Here is a 21,490-nt window from a genome sequence, read left to right on the forward strand (position 1 = left end):
AAATGTAAATTCAACCTTTATAACAGAATTTTGAAGGAAAGCTCTTGTTTGCACATGTGCATACTTGCTAACTTCCATTCAACACGTTTCTCACCTCATTTCAAACTAACTTAAAAACGAAATTATCAATTCCCCTTAAATGCAGCTCTCCAGAACCCTGTGTGCAAACCAGTTTCCTCCAAACTAGGAAGCTCATGGTGGGGAAAATATCTTTGAGCAAAATATTAATTTCCCTAAAGTCAGTGGCAGACCCATCATCAGTCTTCTCGAGTTCAGTATTTCATTCTTTGTTTCCAATGTGCCTGTTATATAAAATATTTAGAATTTATTTCAGATAAATTTTAACATGGATTCTGTGAGAGTAGAACAATAGAACATGAGCCAGTAACAAAAATAATAGGAAAAACCTTACACAATTATCATAAATATTTTTGTTGTTTTTGAAAGTGCAGAATTGTTTTTCAGAAAAGAAATCTTTTGTCATTACAATATTTCTGTGTTTATGTATGTTTTGAGAAGCATATAGATTTTGGCTGCATCAATTAATTTTCAAAAATTAGTCTGAGTACCAAAGGGTAAAACTGTATAGCTTCATTGATGTCAATCAAATTAAACTGCAGCAGAAAAATAAGAGTAAGTAAACACAGAGCCAGCCTCCAGAAAATGCAATGTGTGAGATGCAGATGATTTCAAACAATCTAGGTTTGTTATTGAACAGGCCCAGCCAAGTGATTCAGGACCAGAGCCAGTGGGTTTTACTGTTTCTACTCTATAAAGGGTCTAAATATTTTTCCTCTTATTTAGCCTGCAAGAATCTTAGGACATAGACAAAATTAAACAAAATCTTAAACTGTTTAGAGATACATGAAATAATTGAGGGAGGTCATTGAGCTTTCCAAAAAAGCAGTTTATTGAATTTAATAAATAGAAACTGCCTGTTGTAGGAAAAAAATCCTTCTTGATCACTATCATTTACTTTCAGATCAAGCAGCAGTTTAAGTTCCTAAACTGCTACATTTGAGTCACCACAGTATAGCTTAAAGTGTTTCATTTTAATTCTTCACTGACTTTAATTCACACACTATGAGAAATAAAGATATTCTGCATATAACATACAGTTAAATATTTCCTAGAGAAGCAATACGATAAAACAATAAATATGTCCATATGTAGATACACATACATAAATGAAACAACCCAACAAGTTTAACACAGATACAACTTTTCAGAACAAATACAGTAATCCAGTTTAATTTCATTTTTCATTTGTAAACAGACTTTGTTTTCTGGTAATTATGCCTGAGGAAATTCGTACAAATACTTGTCAACTGAACAAAGATTAGATTTGTTCTTTTGATATTATTATCAATGCATCTGTGCCTTTATAGTAGCTAAAAATCTTAAATGTTGTCTTGAGTTAGAATGTTAATATTAGGATGGACTTTTTTTGGTGGTCAAGTACGATTCCACATAAAGAAGATCATGCTAGGTTACATAGCTGTATCTCAGAAAGAAATCTTCACTTATGTTTCCTGTACTTGCAAATTTTAAAAGGCAGTGTATTACTGTGATCTACTTCAAAATCTTCCTTAATACAAAATTTAACCATTCCTATTTTGTAGTTACTTATTAAGTGAAGTGCAAATTTTTATGTGAAGTTCCATCCTTAGGAACTAAAAGGTCTTCTGCCTGTCTGAATTTTCATCCTTCATTGACAACTTATATGTTTCAACAGGTTTAATTCCAACCCATTAAATTATCTATGACACCCACTAATATAATCTCCGTGCTATCCAAATCAGATTATTTTTTCTTCCACTTACTTCCGGCTAGCAAACATCTGACCACTAGAACTAATTAATCAAGTACTGGGTCCTATAGGACTTACTCAGACATGTCTCTCGTATATACCTGGACCTACAACAGGCTTTTTAATGAATGCTGTGCTTACTCTGAACAAATGTAATAAAAAGATTTCCTTTTCCAGTACACAGCTCTGCCTCACTTTTTCATTTTTCTTCATAAGCCACAGCTAAAGAGACAAAGAGGCTTATTGGAATAGACACCAATGCTGAGAACGAGAAGGTTCTGCTTGTATGGCTGTTAGTAGCCTTTGGTATGACAACTGCAAAGTTAATTAATTCACTGATCTGTACCTCAATTTCCCTATATGGGATATGGCAAAAGCTATGCAAAATGGTCTTACAATTCTGTGAGAGAAATCATATCTGTAATTAAGATTTTGGTGTATTTTCCAATTCAGACATTATTTTTATCATTTTAATGTCTTTGTATTTGAGGATTTTATTTTAAAATTCACAAAAATAATTACTATCACTCAGCTGTTATAAAATCTTAAAATTGTTTGGGTTGGGAGGGACCTTCAAAAATTTTCTAGTTCCAAAACCCTTGCATGGGAAGAGACACCTCCCACTAGATCTGTTTGCTCAAAGTCCAGCCCAATCTGGTCTTGGTATTTTGGCACATGGTGAGAAAGTTGATTTACTATTATGATATAAACATTATTTAAAGCTTTTGTCTTTACAAGCACAACTATTTTTTTTTCTGTAATTTAAACCAGAATTTTAAAAAATGTATTAATTATTAATAAATGTCATGTAACCACTTATTATTTTACACCAGAGAAGTTTAAACGACTCTCCATTGATTTTACTGAGATTTCCTTTATACATCAGCGACATCATTGCCCGACAGCATTAGCAAGCATATAGTAATAATGGCATTGTATTTGCCGACTGAAGCTTTCAGAAGGCATTGTTGCCACCACATCTCCAAGTGATTTATAAAATATTCCAGTGTAGTAAACCAAAGCATTGCCAGCTGCTCAGGAGACTGACAGGCTGAAAGACGTTTTCTATAGCAGTACTGCTAATAGAGACTGTCACCTGAAAAAGTATGATTGAGGGAGGGTGAGTGAATGAAGAAAGCAATAAGAGTTTTTTCTGTTTATCTTGATTTATATGAAAACTGGATATTTCACTAGTAATTCATGACAAATTATTTTTGTCAATTTTTTGTACAAAAATAAATAATTCTGATACATACTTCAATAATAAATTCAATCCTCATAAAAAAACAATAATAAAACAAAAATGCAATTATCCAAAGTAAATTGTTTCTGTGTATTCTCTTTTGGAAGAAAATACTAGAAAATAAGTCAATAAAAGTTTACCATCATTAAAGATACATGTATCCACACAATTAAATGTATTAACAGGTCTCATGTATTTATGTCATTCATTGTTATTGATTTGGTCTAAAATATGCATAGGTTTCTCCTCAACTGTCTTGTCTGATTTCCCATTTTTGCTCTGTGTGCTATGTGTCATCTAATGTAGCGACACTATTTAAAGAGTCATGCCTTGTTCATACATTTTAAACCAAGGAGTTTTCAAGTCAGCCTAAGAAATCTCATACCTAAAAAACGTCATGCCAACCCCATGAAGTTCAATAAGACCAAGTGGAGGTCCTGCACAAGGGTCACGGCAATCCCCAGTACAATTACAGGTTGGGTGGAGAATGGATTTAGAACAGTCCTGAGGAGAAGGAGGTGATGACTGATGAAAAGATGAAGATGAATCATCAATATCCGCTTGTAGCCCAGAAAGCCGACTGTATCCTGGTCTGCACCTAAAGAAGCATGGCCAGAAGGTCAAGGAGGGTGATTCTGCCCATATACTCCACTCTCATGGGACCCCACCCGGAGTACTGTGTACAGCTCTGGAGTCCTCAACACAAGAAGGACATGGAGCTGTTAGATCGAGTCCAGAGGAGGGCCATGAAGATGATCAAAGGGCTGTCTCCTGTGAAGACAGGCTGAAAGAGTTGGGGTTGTTCAGCCTGGGAAAGAGAAGGCTCCAGGGAGAACTTAGAGCAGCGTTCCGGTACCTGAAGGGGACGTACAGGAAAGATGGAGAGGGACTCTTTACAAGGACATGTAGTGTTCCACTTTAAAGTGGAAGAAGGTTGCCCAGAGAAGCTGTTGGAGACCCCTCCCTGGAAGTGTTCAAGGCCAGGTTGTATGGAGCTTTGAGCAACCTGGTCTGGGGGGAGGTTTCCCTGTCCATACAGGGGAGGTGTAAATAGATGATCTTTAAGATCCCCTCCAGCACACACCATGACATCAGTACATCTTTTTGAGCAAATACTGCTCTGATGTACAGGGAACTGAACCTGTATTTCAACATCTGCCAAAGGACAACCTCAAGATGCAACAAGATCAAACAGTAGTTTCAAATCATTTTTACCGTGGTTCATTAGAGAAGGTGACGTGTCCCTTTTGCATAACACCTCTAATTTTATTCATGGTACTTGACATGAACCACATTAGTATCACACTAATTACATTATAGTTCACATTTTATTCCTCTAACTCAATTTCTCAGGATTAACCCATCTGCAAAAAGTAATTTTCCCATTTTCCTTCCTCTTATCTGACTGAAATCTTTATTAAATGAGCTTTCTGAAGGATAAAAGGCTGAGTTTTGTAATAGTTTTAGTTGTTTTACCCTGATGAACAAAACAAACAAAAAAAAAGAAAAATAAGAGTAATTTTTGCCAGGGAACAACTTATACCCCAAGACTAAAAACAATTTACCATTGTCACCAAGAAAAAAAATTACAATTTTTCATCTAGTTATTTTTTTCATGTAGTGACAAAAATTATTATGTTTTATCAAATGATAAATGTAACATTTTTCAGGACAACTTCTAAGCCACAGTATCACTTTCTTCACTCCTTGCAGGAAAATGTACACTCTACTTGAGTTAAGAGAAGAAATTACTTCCACACTGTTCAGGAAAGCCCATGTTCAAGTGGAGAACTTACATGCAGCCACAGTGCATGAGAAACTGAGATCTGTAAAGTCCGTTTCTGAGCAGAGAATATTCCAGCAAATGTTTGCTTCCTTGTCTTGGAGCTTGCAGAACCACATCTCTAGTTCTGAACATTACAAGTCTCAGTTAACCTTTCCTTTTCCTTCAGAGATACTAGCAAGGCATTTGGCAGCTCAAAATCACTCTATAACAGGAGTACGTAGGAGTAATAGATAAGCTTCATACAAATCACTAGAAGACTAAATTAAGTAAAGAATAACAAGTATTAAAACCCTACAGGCTGTTTTCAGGTGAGAAGGGAAAAAAAAATAAAAATTGTGAAATCAAATTTAATGGAAGCAGAATGCATTTTGAACCTGATCTTGGAATTCCATTTCTTGTTATCAGTTAAGAGTTTTGATTGTGAAATAAGACTTGCAAATGTCAAAGTACAATTATGTCAAATGATATTTCAAATGATCAAGCCAATGTCTTTCCTCTCTTGTAACAACTTATAAAAAAAAACACATGACATGAAACAGTGAACAACATATTAAAGACGCTTCAGTCATTGGTAGGTTGAAAACAAATTTTACTAAGCTTTGCGATATTTTAATTTTATTGAAAACTGCAATAGAACAAATAAGCACCTTCCCACATGCTCATTGTCAAAGCAACTGCATTCTGTTTTGGCTGAGCTTTGCAGTTCTTGCAAGACAACCTAGGAGATGCCATCTCTTGCAGAGCAATAGATGAAATCAGGTGTTGAGCACAGAGGGAGCACAATTTACTCTAAAAGATTTTATTAGTCTCAGCAAAAACTTTATTTCATAAAGAGTAAAAAAGCCCCTTCCTTTGCAAACAAAGATGTTAATAATGTTACATGATAAATGCTTGGCTTCCTCAAGACATTAAGCTTTTTTTTTTTTTTTTTTTTTTTTTGCAGGCTCTGCAGAACCTGCAAACTGAATTATAGAACAATTTTCCAGTCTTTTTATATAATAACTATAAAGGAATACTCAGAGTGCAAAGAGCTACATGGGAGGAACTAACATAGCCACTGCATAGCTAGCGAACAATATAGATGATCTGGATGGAGAGGGGAAATAGGATAAACCCTTATGTCTATTTATTCCCCCCTACCACAGTGGTAGGGCAGATGGTTTTGTTTGGGTTTTTCATTCATTTCTCCTGATGTAAGGAAATGTCTGTCAAAGACTATTCCTGGAAAAGTCAGCAATCTACTCAGAATTTAATACTAGGAGTCCAAAAATGTTACCAAATGGAGTGCAAAATAAAAAGTCTTTCCACTCTGCCTCTCTTCTCTTCTCCTGGGAAACCACATCAACAGTCAGAGAAAGTAAGCTACCTAAAAGAAAAAAAAGGAGGAAAGCAGCAGGTGTTTTAGATGCTTCCTAATTTTAATACAGGTAATTTCTTTAATTTCTATGTAGGTCTAAAGTCATGGTATCCTCTGTTCAGATTTAATAAATTATTATTTTATTAAGACATTTATAATTCATATTTTTTGCTGTTTGCCAAATATAAAATGCGGTGTTCAAGCCTGTGATTATTTATGTGTGTGAGTAATTTTATGTGCATGGATAACCTCATTGGCTGAAAATAGTAGATGTGGATTTAATTGAAACTTCTTATACTAGGAAAGCTATTCACTTGTCCAAATACTTAGGGATTCAGCTTTCCAGCTATCTGAAAAGTATATTAAAACAAGTAAATATCTTCAGACAGAAATGAAAGATGTTCCCTGAAAAAAAAAAAAAAAAAAAAATGTGCAATACCTAAGAAAATGAAAAAATTCTAGTTGTTTCCTTCCTATTATTTATATCATTTTTAACACTGGCTGAGCATTTTATCTTTTGAGATTCTTATTATGTTGTCTTTTTTCTTCTACAATAGGAAATAAATACTAAGATTTATGATATCTATTGATCAGCAAATACAGTCTGGATCTCACAGGTCCCTGAAGCTTTTGTGTTATGCTGTATAAATAGTCTAAAATTAAATTCCACTGAAAGTAGCTGACATTATATGCCATCCTGTTGTAGATTTGCTCCAGATTCTCACCATTTGGTAAACTTACAGTATACACCAAAGCACCTCCTCTGAAACCATGTTAAGTAGGACAAACATCCACCCACGGAGATTATTGACAAATTGCATGTATATAGTCTTTTTTTAAGAAGATAGGATGAATTCAAACAAGAAAGCATTCAGAGACCCAAATGCTGAAGATAATTATACTCTAGAGGGATTGTTTAAAAAAGAAAGAGTAGAGGCATGTGTTTTTTTCACTCCAGATTGGCTCTACATACCAGTTCTACAACAATGAATGTATAGCCCACTAAAAATGACTGAGTGGTTGACTTTCAAAGTCTCAGCCTTATGGGCACATGTCACTTCCTTCTTCAACTATCAGGTCAAATGTTGATATGTCTGGATTCACCAAAAAGATACGTATTGTCAGGAAAATGCCTGACAGTACTAGAGATTGCACAGCTTGAATCTGGCAACTGAGTTTTGTCCTTTTTTTCCCACTATCTAGGGCAAAGTGGAAGGCAAAGGAGTGTATATTCAAGGTGTTTCTGTAATGGGTAAGAGAAAGAATGAAAGCAAGAGAGAAAGAGAAAAGGACCTTATGTACTTCCTGAGACTGACAATGACACAGAGATGATACAGAAGACACATGGGCATCACAGAGTGGAGTTATTTGTTGTTCTGCCAGATTAGAAGCAACTCACTAGTCTGAGCCTGAGGGTTTCTTATAAAAGTTGTCTCCTGTAAGATTTCAGAGCAAAGGGAGACAGTGTTGTGTTGAGTCAGTTTTCTTCCATTCCCATATTTCTATTACTTTTGTTAATATTCCTTAAAAAAAATCCATTTTAAAACCCAAAACTTGAAATATGTTTTGTGCTGCTAACAGCTCGCTGCTCTTGGGCAATGAGGGGGGGGATCACAGTGGGCTGTGATTGTGCCACATATGCCTGCCCAAAAATCCTCTCCATGTGGTGACAATGTCTTTAGCCAACTGGCAGAGCTTATACCAGCTCCTGGCTTTCGTTGTCCTGTCCCAGGACCAGGGCAGAAGTCCTTTTGGAAGAGGTAGCTTTAGCTGTTAGGACTGTAATTAGCAAGCTGAACCTCTCCGTTCAAAGACATTTACTGAAATAATTCCTCAAAACCTTGCCATTTGCTCAGAAGGAAAACAGGCATAGTAAAATAAAATCACAAGGTACTTCCTCCTCTCTCTCTCCCAGGGGATATAAAACCACTCCTCCCCACTACTGGTGCCTCTTGAATGTCTTTGGTATAATGACTGGCTAATTAGGTATATATTCATGCTTTATGTCTCAGCTGATTACGTATAAGGTGCTTCTGTGCTCATGATGTTCTCACATGCATTGACAGGGGAACAGGTGGATTGTATCTGTCCCTGGCAGTACAGTGGCTATGAATATTCCATTCCTTAGATTTATTTAGCTTATTTGATCTGATTCTGCATGCATGTTTCAGGTCTAGCATACTGCTGTGCTGTCAGATCTTAATTTTCTTGTTTGTTTACAAATGTGAAATTAAATTCTGTTATTTGGCAGTTTTTCAGCTTTCATTGACATTCAGAATAGCCTCATTTTTTCCTTTATAAAAGTCCTTCATTCATTTCTATCATCCTTGTTGATATTTTATGTAATCAAATGCCACAGTTATGGAAGCATTTTCCAATACAGTAAGATTGCATTTTTTGATTAAACCAAACTAAAGTAGTTTGGGGAAAGCAATCTGTCTCTCTTCATATAGAAGAGCTGGGGGCACCACTTCTTTTTTGAGTAGTGCTCTGAGACTTCAGAGGGGAATGCTGTTATTCGCAGCACTGGTGATGAAGTGAAAGGGATCTCCACCAGCCTCAGGAAGCTTACTTATGGTGCCACCATTGTAGTCCTTCTCTACAATATGCTAAGTAATAAACTGCCCTATTCTTAATTGTTTTGGGGTCTAAGCCAGGATGGATTTTTAATTTATATTGGAGCTAAGTGACCTGGCCTTCACCTCAGAAGCTCACTAAAGACATAGCAATGAAAATACTGTCAGACATTTCTCCCCTTCTCTCATTGGAAATTTTCTTAGTCCTTCAGCTAACTCTCTGACCTTAAAGTTGAAGCAGTTCTGAAATTTATTTAGAAGTTCAGAGCAGTCATATAATCAACATGCCTTGTTACCACCTCTGAAATGCAGAACTTGAGACTTAGGCTCTTGAGGGCAGCTACAGTGATATTATCTTATACTGTTCAGGAGGGGGGGTGTCCTATTTCTCCCTGCTTTAACTTGTACACTGCAATTTTCTATTACTGATTTATGAAGATAATTCTTGCTGGTGTGCAGTTCAACTGTGAAGATACATGTTGTGAAGCTCCATTTAAATTGCAGTTAAGATATGCTTCTAATTAAAGCCTTTAACCAAATAAATAAAATGGTGGTTTAGGGATTGTGATTCATTCACCAATATGTGGTTTACAAATATACTTGTAAATGTGCAGAATTTTTTCTTGAGGGTTGTGCTGTTTCAGACTTTGGTACTGGAGCCCAATTTATTTATGCACTTTGAAACAGAGGACAGCCCATGTTTAAGGTTTAATTTAAAAATCTCTTCTCAGTAGGACTAAACCTTTTAAAGTTTTAGTGGTGCTTATGTTTTATATTAATTATGCAGTATACTCCCAGGTATTTTCACAAAGGGCATTTTGGAAAGGCAAATTCAGCTGATGGATTAATTTCTCTGCAGAGGTTTATTAACATTTTTGTCAATTTATCCCATTAAATACTGCAGCATCCCTAGGTGGTGATGAACTGCGATAGCAGCAAAGTCTTCACACTATGATGGTAAACTAATTCAAATAATTTTCTCAGTAGTACCTTCATAGCACAAGTGAAATGCTGAGCTTTACTAGCATGGCTGGGTAAGTAAAATACACCTTGACAAAAGAACAAATATGTATTTATGAATATTCACTTAAAGCAAACCTACCTCATAATGTTCTCAAACTTCAGCACCAGTCTAGGACATGGAATGTAGAGAAATTAACACCAATATTTCCCCCACTGAAGCAAACACACCAGAACTTTGTGTAAGTGTGTATATAAGCTGACAAATGAGGCATTTGTATCAGAAACTTGACACTGAAATCTCACTTTCTCTGAAAGAAGAAATAAGTCATACCTGCCCACACTCCAGTGAACACAAAAACCAATGAAATGGTTCCTATTGATTTCAACAGGCAGTGAACCAGGTGCAATAACCTATCAAAAAGCACTTGAAATTCAGATTTTGGTTACTTAATATTTACAACAATGTGCTTATTAAAAAGTTATATTTCTTCAGAGACTATTCAGCAAAGAACTTCAAATAATTAATGGGAGAAACTGCAATTTATCTATTTCCAGGAAGATCTCAAAAATTAACAAAAACTAATGAAGAAATTATTCATTGCAAACTATTCCCTCCTCTGACAGTGACTTTATATCTCTCACAGCACAAGGTATTCACTTTTTCTGCATGTCTCTTTTCTTTTCTAAAATGAACCAATAAATGCTCATAAGAGTTTAATATTATGAATGCTACGTCGGTGAATATATATTACAATTTTATAAAAACTTTTGAAATCTAAGTAAAGTATAATAAAATAAGGAAAACAGGAAGAAGTTAAGTAAAGAAAAGGACTTAAAGTACTCTGTAAAACCAAGTTGATTGTAAAATGGAATGTTACTGCAAAAGAAATTATAGTAGTTTCAATGACCAGGTCTTTCATTAACAAAGAATGACAAATAGATCTCAAAATAGAGTGTAAGAGGAGAAAAGCTCACAAATAGAGAATAATAATAGATATTAACTTTCTTCTCTTAAGCTGTTATATTTTTTTACACTGAGAAACGCATTATAATAATGGATTACAGTCAATACATAATTTCTGCATAAGGAAAACCTTGCTCCTATAGAAAAGTAAGAGATTTTTTAATTTGCTCAATTATGATTACATATTTTAACACAATGTATTTTAATCCATTAAGAATGTTTTATTATGCTTTGCATTCTTTTCCTCATTCACATATGCTCATTTAAAGAAGACGATACACATCAAATATGTTACAGGTATGAATTTTATAGATAAACTACTCATAAAGTTCTCTGGATAATCATGAAAGAGAAGATAATTCTTACAGCTGGTGTTGGAGAAGAAATTTTTCATAAAGCAGTTTCTTTATTGAATTATTTTCCAGTATTAATGTTTTGTACAAATCCAGTTAAGTTTCTTTGATACAGCTAGCTCCTGCTTATTTTGGAATGAGAAGGGTCTCTTCTCAAGACATGGATAAGACATTAAAACCAAAATTATTGGTATTACAGGGTGAAATGTAGAACAGCAGGTCCTAAAACCAAAATAGACTGGACATTCAGGAAAATATTCAAGCTCAGGAGACATAATGCAAATACTTCAGCCACCTCATCCCTCTTCAGGCACTTGACTTCCTAGTGAGTGGGTTTGAAGAAAAATCTGTTCCAAGTGAGATAAAAACTCAGAAGAAAAGCTTTTAAAAAGGAAAAAAAAATTAACATTGTGTTTATGAATATCAACAACAATTAAAAAAAAATATTGGAGGCTATCACAAGAGAAAGTTTATTTTAGTTTGCCTAAAAATGATTGTTGCTCTCCTCTTTCTTTCTTTCATTGTGACTCTCACACTGACTACTTAATTATAGCCATAAATTATAATGTAACTTTAAAGAAAAAACATTTTATCTCCCTTGTATTCTACCTAGGTGACACAATAATCCATTTCTATATATTTACTTTTTCCCTTTTTGGATTACAGCTCTCAGAAACATTCCACTTCAGAGACACTGCACTTCAGAGACATCATGAATCACATCACCTGATACAAAGACAGATATTAGATGGGTCATATGAATCTCCCAGAACTGCTATTCAGATCCATTTATGATAAATGGCATTTGATGGTAACAGATGATCTAGACATCCAAATACATTCTTCTATATCCCTTCACTTTCTGTCACACATGGGGAAAGATAAGGATGAAAAGAATATTTATCATGAACAGTTAATGCCTAATAGAGCTAAGAACATACCCAACAAGTCAAAAGTCTCAGTGTTGCGAAATTTTCAGTTAGAGAATAACTAAATATAGAAATTGCAGAGAATGAATAAAGTACTAGGACCTGGAGGTGCTAAGGAGAGATGGTTTTCTTGGACAAACCACACTTTTTACATTTGCCTGGTCTGTTGATGCCAGCAGACTCATGTATCTAAATGATGCATAGCAGTGCAGATATAGAAGCTGTAGCAAAAATTCTTACAATAGTAGGTCAGCCAAAGGAGGATATAGACATCAAAAAAAAAAAAAAAGTAGAATGAAGCGTGAAGACTGGCACAGGCCATGGTACTCCTCTTCCTGAGTGAGTGGAATTAAAGTAATTCAGTTCTGTAGATGGATAATACACAGATAATGTGGATTCAGGTATATTATGGTGGGTTTTTTGACGTGTAGCCTCTGAGTATGGGGATTAATAGTCAGTACTTTTCTGAGTTTGAAAGTCTGTTCAAGATACAGTAGACTGTAGTAATACAATATTAATTAGTAGATTCAAGAATATAGTTAGATATTTATATAGGATAGATTTTGCAGCTTGTCCACAGCAATGGAGTACTATTGTAAATATCATGTACCCTTCATTGCTGGGTGTTCAACAGTGCTGCTCTTTGTCCCACACACAAAGCATTGCTGCTCAGGACTGTAAAGAATCCTTCTTCCTGAGGAGGAAGGAGCAGGAGGAACCACCAGCCTGTGAACTGACACTAAACCCCATCCCCTGTCCCTCTGTGCCACTGGGGGGAAGGAGGGAGAGAAACCAGGAACAAAGGGATTTGGGCCCAGGAAGAAGGGAGGGGTGGGGTAACATACGTAAGCCCTGCTCTGTGTGTTGTCTGTGTCCTGTGTGTGTTTGATTAGTGTGAAATTAAATTATTATTTTTTCCCTAAGTTGAGCCTGTTTAGCCCAGGACCTTAATCGGTGAAGAACCCTCCTTGCCCTTTGTCTCAACCCATGAGCTTTGTCCTCCTAATCCCAGTGTGTGTGTGGCAGGGGGGGAGTTGAGTGAACAGCCATGGGGCTGTTCCTTTGTAGTCATGTTGGGCCCAAACCACGACACCACCCCATAATCCATGAGGGAGTAGTTAATCATCTGCTTCTGCACCTAGACATGCACAAGTCCATGAGGCCTGGTGGGATTCACTCAAGAATACTGGAGAACCTGGAAGGGGAGCTCACTAAGCCTCTCCATCATTTATCAACAATCCTGGTCAACAAGGGAGTCCCAGATGACTGGAGGCTGGCTACTGTGACACCCATCTACAGGAAGGGCCAGAAGGAGGATCTGGGGAACTACAAGCCTGTCAGTCTGACCTCGGTACAAGGCAAGGTTAGGGAGAGGCTCATCCTGAGTGAGCTCACATGGCAAGTGCAGGGCAGCCAGGGGATCATGGCCAGCCAGCATTGGTTTATGAAAGGGAGGTCTTGCTTGAGCAATCTGATTTCTTTCAATGACTGTGTGACCCACCTATTGGATGAGGGGAAGGCTATGGACATTGTCTACCTAGACTTTAGACTTTAGGAAAACTTACCTTTGTCCAACACCCACATCTCAACTCACCCTTATTCCTCTGCTATTTTCAGAGCAAATCAAAAGGCCAGCTAAATAAGCAAAAATCCCAAAATCTTTCTTTGGTTTTAAACTGGGGTTTAGCAGGTATGTGAAAATAAGCAGTGGGATATGTACCCCAGGTAGACAAAAGAGAGTGAATATAAAGGCCTTGCTGACAGCCAAGGTCAGAGTGATTCAATCTTTATCAGCAGGTTTTAATCTAGTTCCTTTAATGTCCACCTGCTCCCAAAATGCCTTGGCTACTTTTTTCTGTCCTCACATTGCCAGTTGGCCCAAGCTTCATGTAGCAGTGCAGACTATCAGATAAATCAATCCATTCAAAAAGTTACCCAGAAAATCACTTTTAGCTGTATCTATTCCCTGATATTTCTTACCTGCTGGCTGCATAAGTACTCGCGTTATTCACTTTTGCGCAGAGTGAAAAGAACCAGAAAGTGTAAAACTTTTTCTTATATTTCCCCAGAAAGCCTATTTACTTTCTAGCTGTTTGGGCTTACATGTGCAAAGTGAATATCTTCTTACTGTGCACAATATGTAATGACTCTGCATGGCTGCTGAGGACTATAAAAGCCCATAATCAATACTCTTAATATATGCTGTTGGAAATTTTGACCAAGTGTATGGGGATCAAAAGTTGCAAAGAGGGACAGATTCATTCTGTAAGATAACATGTCATTCTGTATTTATGGGAAGTAGCTTCAGTGCTTATGGTGCTGATCATGAAAAAATCCCAAACTGATGCCATCCACCTGGACTTGTGCAAAGTATTCAACACTGTATCATCTGAAATCCTTGTCTCTAAACCAAAGAGATATAGACTTGATAGACAGACCGTTGTGGTTAAAGAATGGGTTGTATGGTTGCACTCAAAGGCTTGCAGTCAACAGCTCTTTGACCAAGTGGATATTGGTGACAAGTGGCATTCCTCAGGGGTCTGTACTGGAACTGATACTGCTCAACAGTTTGTTGGCAACATGGACAGAGGAATTGAGTGCGTTCTCAGAAAGTTTGCCAAAGACACTAAGCTGTGGGGTGTGGTTGACACACTGGAGGGAAGGAAGACCATTCAGAGGGACCTGGACAGGCTTGAGAGGTGGGCCCATGATAACCACATGAAGGTCAACAAGGCCAAGTGCAAGGTCATGCACTTAGGCCAGGGCAATCCCAAGAACAAATACAAGTTAGACAGAGAATGGATTGAGCACAATTCTGAGAAGGGCTTGGGAGTGTTGGTTGATGAGAAGGACAACATGAGCCAGCAGTGTACACTTGCAGTCCAGAAAGCCTACTGCATTAAAAAAAAACATGACCAGCGTGTTGAGGGAGGTGGTTCTCCCCTTCTACTCCACTCTCGTGAGACCCCACCTGGAGTACAGTGTCCAGCTCTGGGGTGTCCAACATTAGAAGGACATGGAGCTGTTGGAGCAAGTCCAGAGGAGGGCCACAAAGATGATCCAAGGGCTGGAGCACCTCTCTTATGAAGACAGGTTGAGCAAATTGGAGCTGTTCAGCCTGAAGAAGAAAAGGCTCATGGAAGACCTCATAGTGGCCTTCCAGTACCTGAAGGGGGCCTACAAGAAAGCTGGGGAGGGACTGTAGTGGTAGGACAAGAGGTAATGATTTCAAGCTGGAAGAGGTTATGTTTAGGTTAGAGATGTCACCGTTTGACTCAGGTCTGACAACAATGCTCTCGATCCCCTCCCCCTCCCACCCAGGTAGGGAAGGAGAGAGAGAAAAAGAGAGAGACTTGGCTGGATTGAAAACTAAACTACACAGCTTTAATTAAACACTAATGATATTAGAAAATATATAAAATTATGTACAGATTTGTTCAGGTATGTGTAGGAGCCTCTCGCCTCCCCCCACCCCCAGCAACTCCCACCACACTCCCCTTGAGCTGGAACAGTTCCGAGAAAATCCCAGAGCTGCTGCAGGAGAAAGCGCAGAGTGATGAGGGTCAGGAGAGCTGGAGCCTAAGGGTCAACGGTGATGGATGGACGGAGTCCTCCCCGGACGCTGGCTGTGGACGGAAGAGAAGGGAAGAAGAAACAGGAAGGAAATTGTCTTCTGTGATCTCTGACCTTCCTCTGAGCTTTACGTAGATATATGGAATGGAATATCTCTGGCTAATTTTGCTGTCTGTCTAACTCAGCCTCCTACGGGGGCATCATAGATCTCCCCGTAGTGTTTGAGCCGGCAGAGTGAAGGTGCGACCTTGAAGCCCCAGCAGTTAGAAAAACATTCCAATGTCTTATCAGCCTAGCTAGAACAGAATGTTGCTAGTTAAAAGAAAGCTCACTGAAGGGAAAAAAAAATCAGTAAAAAAGAAAATTGGCTTCATCCTGGCTCAAACCAGGACAAGAGATTAGCAACAAACTCTTTCCTGTGAGGGTGGTGAGACACTGGAGCAGGTTGCTCAGAGAAGCTGCAGATGTCCCCTCCCCAGAAGTGTTCAGGGCCAGGTTGGATGGTGCTTTGAACAGCCTGGTCAGGGACGAGGTGTCCCTGTCCATGCAAAGTGGTTGGAACCAAATTCTCTTTAAGGTCCTTTCCAACCTAAACCATTCTACAAATCTGTGATTCTATGAAATAACCTAGGCAAACAGTTATAACAATAACCTGCTTTTTTAGGTACTTCAGACTTCATATTAAAACTCATTCTGAGTTTCTTTAGTAGTTGTTTGAAACTTGAGTGGGAGGGAGGTTGTGTTAGAAATTGTGTGTATTCAATGAAGAATCAAATAAAACTCTAAGTTTATATCATTTGCAGTATGAATTAGTTGGGAAAAAAAAAAAATCCTTCCTGCATAATCTCTTTGATTTATGCAAACAGAAGACATTATTGTAATAAAAGGAAACCAAATAGTAATTTTCTAGTCATGTGGTGATCATATTTTGTATTCATGTTAGAATTGTTTTGAAAATAAATTGTGGGGTTTTTTTCTGTTCTAGTCAGAATAAAAGCCTTAAAATATACAAATTTTAACAACAGGAGAGTGCATTCAGTAGTTAGTTTCTTCTCTTTTCCTGAATAATAGATTTCCACTTACTCAGAAAATAAATTTCAACAATTATTCTATCAAATTGCAGCTCATGGAAGTATCACAGCTACTTCCCTTAACAGGGTGAGCGTTGATACACAAGAGATTAGTGGCTGCAAACTGATCACTCTACTTGACCTTTTATTGCAAAATTGGATTGGACTTATGCCATATTGTAGATGGTCTTGTAAATATCCAGATGCTCCCATTAGTTTCTATAGTTTTTCACCAGATGAAAAACATTGGAAATGGTTAGAATATCATAAACTCCTGTACCACCAAATTAAATTGATGTAATGATGATATGACAGTACTGTAAGTTCTTAGCAGAACTTCTGATAAATGGTTTTGTAACATGTATCACACTGAAGAGTGTGTGCATGTGTGTAGCAAGCTTTTAGATAAGAATTTTCATTTGATCTTACATAATGAACTCCAGAAGAAAATTTGAAATGGAGCAACATGTTACAGTGAGCACCTAGTTATGTATTTTGTGAAGATAGAACACAGCATGCTTAAGGTAACTGGATTAGATCATTAAACCATGAATCTTTCCTATTGCATATTTCATCCACAAAATAATCTGGTTTGGAGTCTTCTTACACTCATGGGAAAAAAAAAAGAAAATGCTAACATGAAAATAATGCTACCAGAAATTTACCACATTAAGACAGAGTGTTTGGTATCTGCATATATCTGCAGTAAATACTTATTAAATGTGAAAGTGCCTTTGACATATATTTTGAAGAATTTGATGAAAATCATGGTGCTAGGCAGTGATCCCCAGAACAGTGCATAAATCCAATTTTAGTTATTGTTTGGGGTACAATTACACTGATCTTCATCGCTGTAATTGGGAATTTTGAAATTTAAAATGGAATATGATTCTAATTATAAATGGTCATGACTCCTTTAAACAATTATTCACTGATAAGGGTCAAGATAGTGAAACAATCTTCTCTGCTACTGTTAAGCTTCCATTTATAAAATAACAGTTTTATTTACTATGTAATTTCCAAATAATGAGATCTTAGTACAGCTTAAAAAAATAAAAAATAGGTAAGTACAAAGTACAGACAGGTCCTATGCTTTTGAACTTACTAAATCTGTAAAATATTAGTTTGTTGAGTTCCTAGTACCTTCTCAAATCAAAATAATTAATTCTCCTGTAAGAAGGATATCCTCAAACTCTTTCCTTCTCACAGAAGCTTCATATATATTAATTCAGTTTCACTTTGAAAGTGAAAAAGAAAAAAAAGAAAGAAAAAGAAGAAAAAAGAAAAAAAAAAAGAAAAAAAAATAATAAGATGGTTTCTTTCTAGTGCAGCAGCATTGAAATCTGACCTTTGAAATTCCTTGCAGAATTCTGCCAGAGAGCTGTAAAAGAAACAAGAAATTGCCCTCAGCATGGTACTGCTCACGTTTCACCAACACTTCAGAAAACTGGATATAATTTTCTCATGGGCGTACCTTCAACACATTACAGACAACAAACTGTGAGGTCTGCTCACAAAGCAAAATGAGTAAATTAATTAAATGACAAGTGCTAATATCTTATTTAAAATGAGTAATCTGCAAATATCGATTAATTTTTTTCCTCACTGTTAGAAACTGTTTGCATGTGAAAGGACAAAAAAAAAAACAACAACAGAAAAAACCCATAGTGTGAGAGTAAAGTCATGGGGTTTTTTTTTTCTCTTTAACACTTTGTCCAATATTAAAACTATTCAACATTCTTTATGCACAGGACTTCAGTGCTGAAAATCATACCCTCATATAAATAAGATGTTTCCATGGGAGCTCTTTAGTCCCATGAATAAACAATTCTGTCATTGTGACAAAAAAAAAAAAAAAAAAAAAAAAAGAAAGTAATTCCTAGTGGTATAACTCAATATATTACTTAATCTACAGAGGTTTAACTCCATTTTAAATTTAGGAATAGCAGGGGAAAAAATAAAAACTGTATAGTTTTCTTTAGCATGTTCAAAGAAACGAATAAATCTTAGTTCAATCTTAGTGAATGCTGAAATGGTAAGATAGCACCAAAATGGAAACTTTCCTATGTCTTTATGTTTCACATAAATATTGTGCCCGTAAACAAAACTTGAGGTCTCTCTTACTGGCTATTTCACCTTAATAGACATTTTAATTTTCAAAAGGGACACTGGTTGCAATTTGCAATGTGATGAAAAATTTCTATAACCTGCTCAGTATTACTCTTCCATCTACAAGAGCTGTCAGAGCCAACTCTGGCATTCCCATCAGCACAAACAAGATGAAATGTCTCTTACCTAGGAAGGGAGAATGGGACTGAGTTATTCATGCTACAGGAGATAAGTAGATGCTTGAGTGGAGAGATGACAAAGAGAAACATACATTATCTGGCTTTTTGTTTGTGTTGATGTTTTTATGGGTCACTTCCTCCCCCTGCTTGCAGTCACCATTTCTACACCACAACCTGTCCCTCAGAAGCATCAGCGAACTTGGCTTTTAAGGACACAGATGGCAAGACTTGTTGAAGATAAAAGGCTGTTGAGATCTGTAATAATCTAGCAAAATTTAGATAGCTGTGCAATGCAAGAAAAAACAAATGTGTCAAAATTCTAAATAAATTGAAACCTGGGTATTCTTTGCAACAGGTTGACCCAAATTCAAATTTACATTTTTGTGAATATATGTCAAAATTATTAAAAGGAAAAAAAAAAAAAAAAAAGAGATTAGATAGATATCTTAAGGTCTTTGTTGCAAAGTTTGTTAAAAAAAATGTGAAGAAACTTCAGACAGGTTAACAATCTGTTTCTGAATGCAGTAGCAACCTTTTCTAAATTATATGTATTATTTCAGGCATAGTAAATACGAAAACATGAGCTTCTGCTCAAAAAAAAAAAATTGTCAACAATCTGGAGTTATTATGTTATTTCAATTGGACAGCTGTCTGGTTTTAAGCATTGTGGCATATGAGTGTTTTATATTTTTTAATATTCATTTTACTCTTCACTTAAATTGTAGTGTACTGCAATTTATTAATTTTACTTTAGGATGAGTACTAAGCATTGCTCTACAAAAATTACATTGCAAATCTGTCTAGTACAGTATCATCCATCTGAAAACAATTAGTGCTCATCTTTCTCAAATATTCTATCTAATTGATCCAATTATATATATATTCTGAGAAGTGCTATTTACTGTTAATTAACTTTCCATTTCATAGGATAATTTCTTATGCTTGGATGACAAATCCTTGATGCATTACCTGTTATTTTTTTACAGTTACACTATTCTGTTCTCATCTTTACATAAGAATGATGCTTGTCATCTTTATGCCTTTGTCCTTTTTAAGTTAAGTAATCCACATAATTTTACATAAATATCCTTATAGACTACTTATTGACATCAGAAGGCAAACACAAAATTAGTATAAATACAATTAAAATAAATTCATCTTCCAAATCAATTTCAGAGATTTTTTTCAGCATTAACACAGCTGTCTGGCTAAGAGCTTCCACTTCTGTTGTCATTCTGTAGTTGTATGAGAAAGGCATTAGCACTCAGTATGGGAAAAGTCAAGAAGCAATCTCTGTCTTATAAAACAACACTGTATGTCAAGTGGTGTGTAATACTCAGCTGACGTGCTGATATAAATCCTAAATACACAGTTTAAAACTGGCATTGGTTAGATGGTATAGACATTGTCTCTATGGAAATGTTAAGTGCACAAATCTAGATTTTTATTTAACATTTGTGGATCATAATTGAACACTCACTTAAGACATCTTCTTCACTATACTGAAAAAAATGTATTTGTTTGCTAAAATATTTATGGAATGAAAAATCAAAAAAAGAACCTAACTCAAGACTCACAGAGGGACTTCAGTGCTGATTTCTTGTATAGTATCAACCGGTGACCAAATATCCACTTTTTTGGTCATCAGACAGTTTTCTTGTCTTGTTAAATTTGCTCTCTTTCTCACTGTATGAATTGATATATCTAAGAGTGTTTTCACAAGACACTCTTTCACTTTATCTCTCCATTTGAAAGCTCAGTACTACTAAATCAGCAGCATCTTACTTCCCACACAACATTAGTATACCCTATTAGAATAGTCTAATTTGATAAAAAAAACAAGCCTGTGAATAAACCTCCCTGTGATATCTGAGGGTGCTAATATATACTTCATTCCAAAGCTGGTGGATTCAGTTTAATTTTATGCCAACTAAATATAGCAGAGGAAAAGGACTGTCCTCTTTTCTCATTGCATAAGAATCGTTAGTTCTTATGGAGTCCATATGTACTTCTACATCAGCTTCAGCACTGTTGAAGAAACTGCCTGAGGGAGTTCTCATCAGTCTTGCATCCTATCCAGGGATTGCCAGAAAGCAGTAGTGCACTGTCTTTCTTCCTGTCAAGTCCGTAAGTCATATCTGGTGAGGGACTGAAACAGAAAAAAAAAATCTCTATTTGCATTACACTATACCTCTGCTTTCCCATTTTTTGATTATGTATGTATATATATGTGTGTCTGTGAGTATAACATATATATACACACATCTATAATTTGCTTATATGTATATATACTCTAATGGAAATATTCAGAGAAAAGCACATTACATTGGGTAGTTCTGCAGTGCAAACTCTGTCTTTTTCTTGGTTGGAGCCTGTACTATATAAAATGTATTAATACACATGTTGCATGTAATATTCTTTTACCACTTACATAAATATCATACCTGTTTTAATAGGATACAGATTTATATAGTTCATATTGGATGTACCTTTCTATTTCTCATAGCAAACAAATTGGCACAGGTTGCCTTCAACTCAGAGCAGATTGTTCAGAATCCCCTACTACGTGTTCTGGTTT

Source organism: Apus apus, chromosome 2, assembly GCF_020740795.1.
Source record: "Apus apus isolate bApuApu2 chromosome 2, bApuApu2.pri.cur, whole genome shotgun sequence".
Taxonomy (NCBI): domain Eukaryota; kingdom Metazoa; phylum Chordata; class Aves; order Apodiformes; family Apodidae; genus Apus; species Apus apus.